The sequence below is a fragment of the Aythya ferina genome (genome assembly GCF_964211825.1).
Source record: "Aythya ferina genome assembly, chromosome: 11".
NCBI lineage: Eukaryota > Metazoa > Chordata > Aves > Anseriformes > Anatidae > Aythya > Aythya ferina.
The window spans coordinates 16,518,578-16,532,246 of NC_140307.1; the positions used below are offsets into that span (position 1 = coordinate 16,518,578).

Here is a 13,669-nt window from a genome sequence, read left to right on the forward strand (position 1 = left end):
TTAGCAGTTTGCATTTATACCTCGTATCTGTTCCTTCCAGGGAATTGTGCTATTCAGTGGCAAAACCTTCAGGAACATCTCATGACTTAAATTCTTAAATCCCAATCCTTTGTGGTGTAAACTCTCCATGCAGATTACAAAGTTTTCACAGGGATCTATTTGAAACAAATCTCAAATGATCAAAAAAAAAATCTAATTTGTTAAAATTGCCAAGTATATATTAAATACATATATAATAAAACAAATGTATAAAGAAACAATGTTTCCACAGCAATAAATGTGATTAAATTTGTATCAGGACTGGGGGCGTTGAGTACTGTCAAAGCATTTTACATATTCACTTTTCTTCTGAATTATATTTCTTTCATTTTAAGAGGCTAAGACACCTGAGCAAGAAAAAACCTGAAGTACATATACAGAAAGCAACGTTAAATAGAATTTCAAGGACACGTTCTTGTCCTTTCTTCATTATTATAAAAGACTCACTCCAAAACTTGGTAGATATGCACTTGAGTTTTTTTCTAACGTACAAAGCAACATTTTAATCTTAAACTAAACTTTCAGCTTTAAAGGCTTTTAATGATAATAAGTATCTCTTAAGCAGCTTTACTATTACAATGTAATGAACTGCCATAAGAACTCATACAGACAAATAACCACAGACAGTAGTTTCTGGCTGAGAAGCCTATTTTCAAGACAAGAAGCTACACTGCAAAGTTCACTCTACCATTATTCAGGCACAAAACAAGCCTCACAGTCTTGGTGCCCTCTCTAAGTGCAGATGTTTTCCCATGTATTTGTCTATATAGTATGAAGGATTCAGTAGATGACCCCACTACATCAGTGCAGCAATTCTCTGCCTTTATAAAAGATGCAACCTTGGAGGCAAAACCTGTGGTTTATTCTGGAAGGAACCTACTGCTCAGTGACATGGACCAAGGTTCAACCAACTCGAGAGTCTTGCAAACTAATGTATTTGAAAAAGCGAGGATATCAAAATAGATTTAATATTCATAGTGCCTTATTCTCTTCCAACTATTTTTCTGAGTCCTTTGTGGTGTTTTTATTTATTTATTTATTTATTTGGGGGTGGGGCGTGGGATGAGGTGGGGGGGTGTTCTGTGGCACAACACTACCATTTTCCACCCAAATTTAGAACAAGAACCCAAAGGCACTGCACTGAACACCACAGGAACCACTGCCCACTGATACGCTCACGGGGTTTGTCAGCTTTATACTAACTTTGGTGCAGTAAGGCCACACTTGCTAATGCTGCACTGAGGCCATGTTATCAGTTTTGGTTGTAGCTCTGCCCCAAAAGCCCCAAAATTTTTTACAGCACACAAGGAAGGGGGCAAAATCTGTCCCAAATCCCAGAATCTTTTTTTTTTTTTTTTTTTTTTACTGCCATCTGTGTTTTAAGGAGACTCAGAAGTCAACTAGCGTACCCAAGGAAGAACCTGTAATCAAAAAGGCGGCATTTGGGACAACCCACCATCTTCTGACTTAGCGCAGGAGCATAACGCCTCCAGGATCTAGGCATCTAATTCCAACCCACAAACTAAACACACCCTAAAACCTGTCAAGTAGCAATCCAAACCGATTCTAATTGGAAAATGCACATAGTGCCTTCAGTAAGAATTCTGTATTTGTCTGAGATTTTATCTATAGATGTTGCTCAGCTACTTCATATTTTAAATGCATGACTTCATTCTCTTCCCAATAAGACTTCCAAAGAAGGAATAAATGAAAATTTCAGGGAAAGAATATGGGAGTTAGAATAAAAGAGGGACTAGGGAAGGAGGAAAGGAAGAAAGGAGTACGTGTTCAAAATTATGCCAAGTATTTCCCTGAGAAATGACTATGTCTGAAAATGTCTCATTAATTAATAAAATATTTAATCAAAATCTGCAGAAGTATATTGGTCATCTGTCGTGTACATGTGACTATTCAACATTACAAGATCTGACTATTAGTTTAAGCATATGCCAAAAAGAACATACACTAGTACACCAGATAAAAACTTCTGAATTAAAACGCAAATAGGTATTTGCTTCCAACACTACTTTAGTATTAAAATACTGCATGATTCTGAAAAAAAATAAATAAACAGGTACTTTTTTATGTATATATTTCAACACATGAATATTTTCATGTGTTTTGTTGTGTGTTGTTTTTTTTTCCACTTCCTGCTTTCTATTTTGTTCTCTTACTGCTTTCCAGCACTAAAACTATCCTGATAAACAGTCCTTAAAAATCAGTCTTTATTTAAATGCCCCAAGAATGAAAGAATAAGTGTAAAATGGTTTTGATTACCAATCTCCACAAGTAATTAATTCTAACTGCTGTGCTTCAAATGGAAAACAAGAAACCTTGTTGTAACTCTACAGTTTCACAAATACCTTCCATGCTGCCCAGCTAAACAGCTCCAGTGATACCATAGAAACATTTCTTTATTCCATTTATCCAAATTAGAGGATGAGCAACACTAGTTTTGCCTTTATATGCATGGATGAAACAAACATCAAATTAGTTTTCTGTTCCTAGGTTAGTATCACAAATTGAATTTTTTACATTACTGTTGCATAAACTGATGGAAGAAAATGCTGCTGTGATTCTTACTCAAGCAGTCCATTCAAACTGGCCCAAAAATTTCATTCAAACCATTGCCCACCCTCTCCCTGGCCAGAGCAGGAACAAGCCTGAAGCGTTATTGTGAACAGCCTTGGAGAATGCCTGTGGAGCACGACACGACCAACCTATTTCCATTCGGTTCCAGTTGTGGAGAACAGTCCAATTCATCGCTGCTGCCCAGGACAGAAGGGCTGTTCAGCCAGACAATTTGCACACAGAAGAACTGCGGAGCAGCACCGCATTGCTGGCTCTCCCTCCCTGGCTCCCTTTCCCACCTGGCTTGCAGTGGGTACAGGATCATTTCTCACTTCTCTCTGGCAAAGACTGCTTCTGTTCTCCAGACCCAAGGCGGGCCCTGCTCAACACAGGGGTTTTTCTCACCTTGCCAAAGTAAGCTCTAAGCAACATCCTCAGCTCTCCAGGCCCTAATGGAGAGAAGCAGCTCCAGCAGTGATTACAGGACAACTGTTCGTACCGGCAGCGGTGCTCCGCAGTTGCTCACTGGGCCCTATTAACAACAATTCAGTCTTCCTCTCCCCTCCCTCACCGTCCCGACAGTATCACGTGCTCCAGACATGCTTGTGTATCTCTATGGGAGCGTCTGTGTATGTGTACATAGAAATACACATATTTACAGATATTTATTTCTCCACCTCTCTACATGAGAAAGTTTCTGCTCCTCCATTCTGTCCACATCTACGTAGAAATTGATCAGGGTAGGGAGAACAACAGAAGGAGGAGGAGAGGCTATTACACCTTTCCTGTATATCCAGCTTTTCCAGTACTACATGAACATTTCCAGTATTACAAGAACATTTTCCTACTGACTCCTGATAGCTGTCACTCATTTATTAAAAAGCAAAACCCTAGATATATAAAAACGCTGATAAAACTATACAGATTACAGAAAAAATGCAAAATGAGTATATAGCTTACCTTTATATACATCTATTTAATTGTAGTAGTAGATATTAGAGCTTTTTATTTTGGAAATCATATGGCAAAACAAGTTGGGGGGGAGGAGAGAGGGAGATGGGGGCAAGCAGTAACCTGATACATTTACCTCTGCATGTAGAAGTATACTCAAAACCACGTACATGCTGTGGTCACTGTGCTGCAGTGCTCTAAACTACGGGTCTCCGCAAACAGAATAAAGCCACTGAACTACTCCAATGGGCTGAATTTTCATTAAAAATGCCAGCTAATGCATTCTCCCAATTCATCTTCAACTGAAATGGAAACATAAATACGTCAACAGACAGATTTTTTCAATTCCACTGCTCTGTAAGAACAAATATGACAACACTATTAATGAACATGCTGGGCTGATGGCCGAACACATCACCTGAAAAGGGATCAAAATAAAGACTACTGCTTTTTCCCTTAACCAGCTTTCCAGTACTCATTTTTTAGCCTTTTAACATTTCCACACCTGTATCTAGTCTATGAAATAACCCACATTTTCTTGTGTTGATACGGCTAAAACAAGCACTTCTTATTCATCTTCTGAAATGCATTTAATCATAGTCGTGCCTAAAAGACTCAGTTATAATGGACTTTTAGGGTTTCAGAGTAGTTAATTCTTTCCTTATGACTGCACGGTGAGAAGCTACGTGCAGTAAAATTAAGAACAGGAAAGGAATTAATATATCTAAAATGTGGAAAAATTACTGGAAGGAGAGTTACTTAAGAAGCAAAGGTAAATATTGTGACATTTCTAATTTATAAACAAAAAGCAAACATTAAAGGAGGCTGCAAACTTATAGTGACTGAACTGAGAACTTTACTGAAAGACAGATAAGAGACATCCTAATAATAATAATAGTAGTAATAATAATAATATAGTTCCTTCCATGCTTACAAAGGAAGTGAGGCAGATGTCAGAAGCAGAGATTAATTTCCCAAGGAGGAAGAAGAAATACTGAAGGAAATAAGATTCATGCCAAGAAAGAGTTGAAGGAATTAAAATGTGCAGAGGCTGCCAAAACTCCAGGACCAGATGGGATGCAGCCTGTATTTCTAAAAGAAGGAGCAAATGAGATGGAAGAATCATTAGCAGATATATTTAGAAAGCTTGTGAGAACAGGGGAATTACTGATGGACTGAAGAGAGGCAAATGTAACACCCATACCGTACCCTTCGTTTAAGCAGCAGCAATGATTCTGGAGCTGTGACAGTCCCCGCTCGCATGGCGCTGTGCTAGCATTAACTGCTGCCATGGCAGCATGACGCAATGGGAGCAGAAGGGCCTGCTTAAGGGTAATTAAGATGTGCTTGTTTAGAACAGTCAAGTGTTATGCCCCAGCAGGCTTTGTCTGCTCTCCAGGCAAAGCTGTTAGGGGTCTTTCAAAATTTTACCACCGGGGGTAGCTAATTAGCAGATGGATGCTCAACAGAGCCCAGATTCTGACAGGGGTGACAGCTGGTGGCAGCTGGGCCCACCAACAGCCCCCATCGAACAGGTGTGACACAGACCCAGACAGACAGACACACGCAAGGAGGAGCTGTATGAAGTGGGAAGCAGTGAAAGGGGACACAGAATGAGCAGTCTAAATAGATGCTTCACTGTGACACCTTTTCTCCTCCCCTTTATAAAGGCATCTTTGATTCACTTCCTCTGTTTTCATCTGAATTTTTGTTTCTTTCTCTCCCAGGCCACAATTATCCTCTCAGTTATTTCCATCTAGTAGAGAAGGAGAAATTTCCAGGCTTGGGGTGGAGGGAGGGACAACACAAACAAAAAACCAGCAAGGGGTAAGACAACACTGTTAAAGATCTAAATATTCGTGCTAATCTACGTGCAAAAAGCAATTTGGGACATTAATGTAGCCACTTTATACACACACCAATTGCAAACTTTGATGACTGTGTTCCTCCCTTCCTCCGTTCTCCAAGAAGCACTGATTTGCAGCCTAGCAAAGCTGTTCATGAACTAGGGACACACAAGGAACACATCTCCCAGGAAGAATCTCCCAATTTTTGATCCCTGCATGGAAACAGCAAGGCCATGGTACAGCCCAAAACTGCATACAGAAGATTTAGCACTTTAACTTAAGAATAAAATTAAGCCCAACAGTACTATTAATATTCTTAAAGTTTTAGGGAAAACACCATTTATGTATTGTGTTAATGCACAGGAAATAAAACGCTATGTTAGCAATTTCCACAGACTGATTGCCAATAGCAATGTTAAAGTTGGATCTTGCAAGTGTGGTTGATGAAGTTGATGAGTGTTGATGAGGTTGATGAGTGTTACTGTGGCACATGGAGGGGCATGCGCATATCTAAAATTACACACATCTAGCATCTTTTACAAATACCTTTGAAATCTACTTGCTGAGAAGTGCCTATTAAAATCTGATGCCTTGAACCTTCCAAGAGGAAACAACAAAAAAAACCTTACTAATAGAGAGACAAAAACAGTGTGCCACTAATTCAAAGACATGATGTTAAAGAGCTATTAGAAGTTGCAAGAGCTGCACAAATTTTAACTTGAAAAAACTAGTACTTCTAGGAAAGCATACAATTGTTGCACACATGAACTGGAGAACAGGTTTTTCTTAGAGATTTCGTAGTATTTAACTTCAATAGTCATCAATCATTACAATGCCTTCATAAGGTTCACTTTATGGCTCTAAAAGTTATAATGGTTTTCCAGTGACAGGTGGAGGGAGGGAGTCAAACATGAAAAAGTTGCTTTCAGAGCACAATTTTTAGTTTTCACTAGGTGAAGGTTACAACACTGTCAGATAATCCCCTCTAAGCACTAATTACAATACTTCACTTAACATTTGTATGAGTTTAGACATCTAGGATAAAAGGTACATGACCTCTGCAGGAAAACATGTCTGAAGATGCTGATCCACTTTCTATGTTGTTCTTGCAGAATCTTGTTAGCAGTTCTCAAGACTGCCAAAGAAAACTTAAAATAAAAGGGATTTATAGTGAGTGAATATACAAAGACTACATCTCCTCTTGTCTTAACCCACAGGAATAAAGAAACAGACATAAGAAACTGATACTTATAAGCAAGCAATAGTCAGTATTCAACCCTATCCCAGTGTATCGGAACTTCTCAAAACTTCGTAACTTAAGGCATAATGTTTTTACACAAAGTCTTGTTAACCTTTAAACTAATACCTCAGTCTCAAAGATGAGCGTTTGTCTAATAGCATGGCTCCTAATAAACATCCTGACTAACAAACCTGAAGAATATACATGCCAAAATTATATTGCAGAGAGTGATCAAGGGATAAGTAGGGTGATATTCTCCATTTCAACATTACACAAGCTGTCAATGGCAACAATGGCATACAAGGTGATAGATGCCTTTAGACTCTGCAACTCTCCCAAGTGTGCGCATTTATGTTTACTTGTTTTTTTTCCCACAGTCCTGATCCATTTATGCTAAAAATAGTCTCTTCACTACAGAGATCATCTATTTATTATTATTCCAGCTGCCAAAACCAAGTCTCTTCTTGAGAAAAAAAAATAAATCAATTAAAAAAATCCAGTCAGATCTGATCATGATTCCTAGTTCAGGAGTTTTGTTTTGCCTTTTTAAATAACCATTTTTATTTTTATATTTTTTATTCTGCCTCTTAGCATATCAGGAGGTCTCTTCCTTCCTTCAGATAACGGACCCCTTTTTCCTCTCCAGCACAGAGTCTGGGATCACATTTTCCTTCCTCAAGCATCAGAATTGACAGTGCTCTATTTCAGGTTTCTGAAGTCAAGTAGAAAAATCACAGATACATGAAAACAACTTTCCACAGTCCAGCAGGAATCAAACAGTCCTAAGTCAGTAAGTCATGTTTCAAATGTCAACTATATATGAAAGTAGGTACCTGGTACCAAAATTAATTTTGAACACATATAAGCAATGCAAAAGTAGTTAAAAAAAAAATAATCCTGACACCTTTAAGCACTATGCTTGCAAATTAGCAGGTAGTTTTTCCCTTATTTACCTAATTTAAAAGTTCAAAAGGCAGAAATAAGGTTTGAAATGAAATGGTTGTTGAGAAGATATCTGAATAAGAATCCAAGTATTTGGCTGGCTAAGGCACAAGTTTCTCAAACTACAGTCCGGAGAAGGACTGACAGAACGCCCTATAAGAGAGATTCCTTCTGGATAATAAAGACAGATCAATTGCAAGGAATATATGGATGCAACTTCACTGCCAGGGAACAGGTTGTTTCACCTGAGGAAGATCAAGCACTAAAAAACTAACAAAACAGCAATGATTTAGGTAACTAAAGAATCCACAAAGCACTGACATATGTCTTAGCCAACCTTGTTTTTTAAATAACCTGCTTTTACACTTCTACATTTCAACCTTTATTTTTCCTGTTTTTACATTTCAACCTCAATATGCATTTCTACTGTCAGAAGTATGTGTGTATAATTCTGTATGCAAATTTGATTTAAATATACTGAAGAAATAAAATCAGGCAAATGGACAAAATCTCTTATGGCAAAAAAAGGGAGATATGATGACAAAAACATGGATTCATTCAACTTTGATAATGGAAATATTTTTGGATGAACACAAGGATATGTAAATAGAATTTTCAAGTAAATTGATATAGAACATGAAATATAAATTTGGGTTTTCAGTTTGAACACTCAATTCAGTGCTGAAAATATACTAGAAAATAGTAACACAAGAGAAGATTAGACATAGACCTGCCTGCTTCTAAAATACAAAGGATATATAACCGCTTATTACTGTATGACAGACATTCTCAGCAACTGCTTTGACATTTATTACATGGGAATTAGTGATAACAAGATTTGCAACAATTATTTCATCTACTGCCTAGTAGGAACAAATAATTGATTTTTCTTTGTTTTTATTAGTCAGACAAAGCAAGATTTATTTTTTTTAATCCTAAAAAGCAATATTTTTTTTTATCCTAAATATAGAGCAAATGAAACATCTTTTCAGTATTTGGTCCTCTTTTTTTCTCCAAAGAAATATCTGAAAATAAATAGGAAACCTATGTGAATTGGTATTTACTTCCAATCTTCATCACAGTCTCCTTTTTACTATATAGAAGACCAGTAAAAAACAAAGAGTCTTTACTACTTTATATCACTTTGAAAACTGACGTATCCATTTTTGTATTTTTATAGACAATTCAGTGAAATAGAAAAGCTGATCAAGTTACAGAATGAGAAAGGATTCCCGCCATCCATGTGTATGTTCAGCTGGCCTAAAGCAAGCCTTGTAAGATAATTCCACAAGTAACTGTGAAATCGCGCATTAAAATGTCAAAAACTAAATAAACAGCAAAAGCATATGACTTTGCACAAGCGAATCACAGAAGCAGTCTTATCTACATTTTCAAATATTAATCAAAAATAAAGCTAAATCCATTGCTATGGAAAGAGAAGCAGAAGACAACAGTGGTGAAAACCTGTCTTATCAGAGCTCTATAGAATTCCTAAAAACATTTTTATTGACACTAAAGGAAAAGATCAGTAATTAAATGATTAAAGAAGAATCGATAACCGCTGAAAAATGAATGGCTTCTCTTGGAGATCTGATACATAAATATAGTTCAGTGTCTACACAGCACTGCAGTGCAGTTTAGATTGGCATGCCAAATGAATTTAACAAGCGATAATTTTACTAGATGACAGACTTTTTTGTTTGGCTATAATTTATAAATAGGAATTCTCCACAGTCTAGCTTCGTATTCCTTCATTTTTAAATAGCCCTTTTTTCTGCAACTGTCTTCCATGCATTATTTATACTTCGCACCAAACTTCATCCTAAACATCTCCCTGATATCTGTCTAAGCAGATGTTGACAGTGGATTAAAAAAATAAAAAGATGCCCAAGAAAACATTTATATTCACTATTCACTTTTCTTAGTTGTAGTATGAGATACTAAGTTAATCACCATTTCTTCAATAGATCTCCAGGTCCAGAACTTTGGTTCATGGAAAACCTTAAATGAAATCCAATATGGGAATTGAAATGTACGTATCTATAAAAAATTATTTTCAAGGACAGCAGAGACCATACCCTTCTCACGAGTCTCTCACAAGTCTGTTGTGCCAGAGGGCAAAAGTCAAATCACTACCACCACTTATCAGAGCCAACACACAAAACCTGTGCTTCTCAAATAAGAAACGGAAGAAGATGCAGTAAACATCAAACATCAGTAGATGTTTGAAGAATTTTTACTCAGTGAAATCCTTTAAGAGATTTGAATACTACAAAATTTGATGAAAAAAATTATAAGCAAGATGTGGTTCCAATGTCATCATGTAATCAATTTGCACTCATTACACTCCAACAGTAAACAATCTATCAAGAAATTTAAAAATCTGAATCTGTATGTCATGTACTCCTCCAATAATACTGTAGCAACTGAAATAACTAAGTAACCAGACTCATGAGATCAACACCACTAAATGAAACGGTATATTGCCTTGTAGTCACTGTTTCTTCCTCTTGCTAACTGTAATTGACACTCATAAGTTTCTCGTATTTGGAAACAGCATAATAGTAACTATTAAAGAGTAATGGTATGCTCAGACAAAATTCTACTAGTGTACCAAAAAGAAAGAAAAATATTCACAGATTGCGGTAAATTTTAAACCATTTTTAATGCACGTTGCTTGTCATGTTCAAAGGGGTTAACTCATTGATCTGGACACACTGTCCAGATTTTTAAGGAAAAATGCATGTATTCTTTTCCTTTTTGAAACATGTTGCTATATTGCTTATGCACATTTTTTCAAAGGCAATATTTACCTGCCAATGCTAATACATCCTTATTAACACAGTCATCTCACCACTTTAATAACATTGATTTGAATCTAATATTACTTTGTGCTAATAGATTAATTGAAGCTCCATTAGCATGCATATACGAAGCACAAATTACTTTTCATTATTAAGTGACTACATGAATCTCACAGCAGAATACATAATGCAGCTGAAAATTGTTTTGCAGACAAAGAACAGCAGCTAGTAATTTGTAATACGCTTTTTTTTTTCCCCCTCCATGCACATAATTGGTTAAAAAGAATTCTCTGCAGTGTAATTTTCGGCATGTCAGTTAAGTACAAGGAGAAACACAGACCAATACTCTGTCTAGAAAAATTGGGAAAGACTAAGCACTTCTACATTCACTATTATTTTCATTTTTTAAAAAATACATCAATAAATTACTGAAAAATATAGCATATTTCACGAGTATCTATTAATTCAAATCATACTGAAGTTTTCAGCATATCTACTAAGCAACAATACTTTTTTTCAGAAATTTAAGATTTCACATCATCATCTGCAGTATGATCGTTATCTTTATTCAAATACACACATTCATCAACATTTATGATTCATTAGTTCTTCTATTTAAATTGCTAAACCATATGCTATCACTTTCTAAAAGATAGAGAATTGTAAAAATGGCTAAGAAGGCACAGTACATATCTGTATTCTACACATAATGAATACTGCAGTTCTTCAAGACTAAGTGCAGGTAGAAGAAAAATATCATCTAGATAGTTTATGTAACACAACCTCAAAGGCACAACATTTTTCTACTGTTCATAAATATTAGGATACATAACGGCACTGGTAAATCATCCCTGAAGTTGGTGCAAGCACATTACTATTTACATTACTAACAGAATGCCATTACCAGAAGTGCTATACTCAAATATTAATCTGCTTCTGCTGTTGCCCATAATTTGGCGGTGCTCTAAGGATATACTCCAACATGAAAACGGTACAACTTTGAAGGGCTATGTCTGCCTTTTGTTAAACACAAACATGGAACTGTGTTTACATTCATGTTCTTTTACTTCCTCCTGCTTTGGGCAGTGCTCTAACATCTCTGCTGTTTAAAAAGTTTTTGTTAGAAAAATAAAACTTTAAAAAGGTTTTTGTTGGTAAAATATATTAGACCATTTTTATTATTGTCAAATCATCACCTTTGTGACTTCAAATAAAATAAATATAAATAATGTGTTTTTCAAACTATTTCACAATTAAAATAGAACTGTTCTAAACTTCTCTGTCTTCAATATTTTACATATTTCACTATTTACACTTTAAGTATGATATTCATGTGGGCAACCATAAGAGAGGGGTTATGAAGTGCCTCTCTTCAAGCAATTAATAAAAAAAAAAAGGCACGACCCTTGTATCTAATAGGCATTTACATGGGTAAGTCATCACCCTGAATTTATTGAGTCCCTAAAGTAGATTTATAATGAACTTCTTAACAAATTATGGATTCAAATGCTTGAATGTCTATTACATCAACCTTTCGCAGGTTTTTCTCATTATATACTCTGGCATTACAAAATAACAAAATATTCAGAAGCATCGCCAAAATAAAACACTTTTTCAGAGGAACAATAACAATAAAGATTTATTGATAGGAACACAAATCATGCCACTATAGCATACATGTTTGAATAAGAAGAATAAAATGGAAAAGAACAAAGTTTATGTTCAGCTACAAACCATTTCAAGAAGTATTCCTCTCAACACCTCAGATGAAAAACAACATATAGATAACATAACTTGAGAATTAACTCAAAAAGAATTCTGCATACTTGAATGAGTAGGAACTGACAGCGGGGAACTAAAAAAAAAAAAAAAAAACTTGCTAAAATATTACAAGTTCCTTCTTCTCTTTCAATTGCAGTCTTAGACTGTACTAAGGGAAAATGGAATCCGTGCTCTAAATACAAAGTACTACTTTTCTGTGTGTTGAATGAAAATCTGTTTTATAAACCTAAATTGCACCCAAATCACACTGAACGTTTTTCCATTTATAAATGTATACTGCAAGTTTTTAAAAGTTTATTTCTGCATGAATTAAGCACATTACATGTTAAAAGTAGTTTTCAATCATGTTCTACATCCATGTAGCTTATCAGCCAAACTAGCCATTACTTAGACGTTAAACTAGATATTACAGTAATGCAATAATATTACCCCTGAAATAAGGCTTATATAGAGAAGTGCTTGTGAGAGTGACATCTACAAAGTGAATTCATGCATTGACACACAGGAAAATTCATGCAGTAACAGACATAAGAATACACGAAAAGAAGTGCTAACCCTTAGTTTTGGGATAGAAAGTCTTCTACAGAGAAATCCTCACGATGTCTGATTATAACACACAAGTCTACAGATTCAGCACAGCACATGCATAATCTCTACATCATAAATGCACACCCAGTTACTCACATATCATGCTGCTCACGGCACTCAAATGGTACACATACAGTGAAAAAATATAAAGTTTTCATGTATTTCAACATGATTTCAACATGATTTCATGTATTTCAACATGATTATACATTTTCATGTATAAATGCCTAAACATATAATGAGGAAGCACCAAATTTTATTTATTTATTTAATAACAGGGAAGGTCTCTTAATGAGACCTTTAAATTAAATTCGTTAACTTATGAGTTAGCACTCAACTATATCAAATCATTTGGTGCATTTTAATCAATGTTTGATTATAAGACCTTATAAGCATGTGAAATACTCTAAGTGGCAATCAATTACAGGTCTATTAATAGCAGTATTAATTATAAACAGAACATATACTATTCCTGCTGAAAATTAACCAAAACAGTACCATCTTTTATTTGCTCCAAGTGTTCCAGTTTCTGTAACGTGTATTAGAAATACATAAAATGTCATCAGGTATGCAGTGTGTATCTAATTATCACAGATGTATTTTGGATTTTTAGCACTGTTTTTTCTTCTAGAATCAAGTACACCCAAGATCTTGTTTTACTCACTCTTAGCAAATAAAATTATTTTCCCAAATTAATCTCTACATCCCCTTAAGGGGCAGGCTACACATATATCATTTTGCTTTCTCTGAGAAAGCATCTATACTTGAGAAGTCTACTGGACTAATTGAAACATAATTAATTACTCCGCTCAGACTGTTGTCTGCTTCAGATCAAGGAAAGACCACTAAATATTTCTCAAATGCAACAACACTGAGGCTTTGTTCAATTATTTCCTAAATCACAC

The 13,669-nt window shown here is 35.6% G+C and overlaps 1 protein-coding gene across 5 annotated transcripts in view; it reads right to left on the reverse strand.

Annotated features, from left to right (window-relative positions):
* Positions 1 to 13,669, reverse strand: part of ENTREP2 (endosomal transmembrane epsin interactor 2) — a 131,772-nt gene that overhangs the window by 71,402 nt on the left and 46,701 nt on the right. The window lies entirely within an intron of this gene.